This window comes from Triticum aestivum, chromosome 4A (genome assembly GCF_018294505.1).
Source record: "Triticum aestivum cultivar Chinese Spring chromosome 4A, IWGSC CS RefSeq v2.1, whole genome shotgun sequence".
Classification (NCBI taxonomy): Eukaryota; Viridiplantae; Streptophyta; class Magnoliopsida; order Poales; family Poaceae; genus Triticum; species Triticum aestivum.
The window spans coordinates 677,405,392-677,406,519 of NC_057803.1; positions in this window are offsets into that span (position 1 = coordinate 677,405,392).

The following is a 1,128-nucleotide window of genomic DNA, read 5'->3' on the forward strand; positions in this document are numbered from 1 at the left end:
CGGGAGGAGGAGGTGTAGCAAGGGGGGGGGGGGTAGGGTGGCGCCAGATGTCAGGGTGCGGCTGCCCTCCCACCCCCCTCTTTATATAGGGACCCCAAGGGGGGGCGCCGGCCAAGGGGGGAGACTTGCCCCCCAAGGCAAGTGGAGGCGCCCCCTCCCCTAGGGTTCCCAACCCTAGGCGCAGAGGGGGGCCCAGGGGGGGCGCACCAGCCCATTAGGGGCTGGTTCCCCTCCCACTTCATCCCATGGGGCCCTCCGGGATGGGTGGCCCCACCCGGTGGACCCCCAGGACCCTTCCGGTGGTCCTGATACAATACTGGTAACCCCCGAAACTTTCTCGATGGCTGAAAAACGACTTCCCATATATAATTCTTTACCTCCGGACCATTCCGGAACTCCTCGTGACGTCCGGGATCTCATCCGGGACTCCGAACAACTTTCGGTTTGCTGCATACTAATATCTTTACAACCCTAGCGTCACCGAACCTTAAGTGTGTAGACCCTACGGGTTCGGGAGACATGTAGACATGACCGAGATGGCTCTCCGGTCAATAACCAACAACGGGATCTAGATACCCATGTTGGATCCCACATGCTCCTCGATGATCTCATTGGATGAACCACGATGTCGAGGATTTAAGCAACCCCGTATACAATTCCCTTTGTCAATCGGTACATTACTTGCCCGAAATTCAATCATCGGTATCCCAATACCTCGTTCAATCTCGTTACCGGCAAGTCACTTTACTCGTACCGTAATGCATGATCCCGTGACCAGACACTTGGTCACTTTGAGCTCATTATGATGATGCATTACCGAGTGGGCCCAGAGATACCTCTCCGTCATACGGAGTGACAAATCCCAGTCTCGATCCGTGTCAACCCAACAGACACTTTCAGAGATACCTGTAGTGCACCTTTATAGTCACCCAGTTACGTTGTGACGTTTGGTACACCTAAAGCACTCCTACGGTATCCGGGAGTTACACAATCTCATGGTCTAAGGAAAAGATACTTGACATTGGAAAAGCTCTAGAAAACGAACTACACGATCTTGTGCTATGCTTAGGATTGGGTCTTGTCCATCACATCATTCTCCTAATGATGTGATCCCGTTATCAATGACAT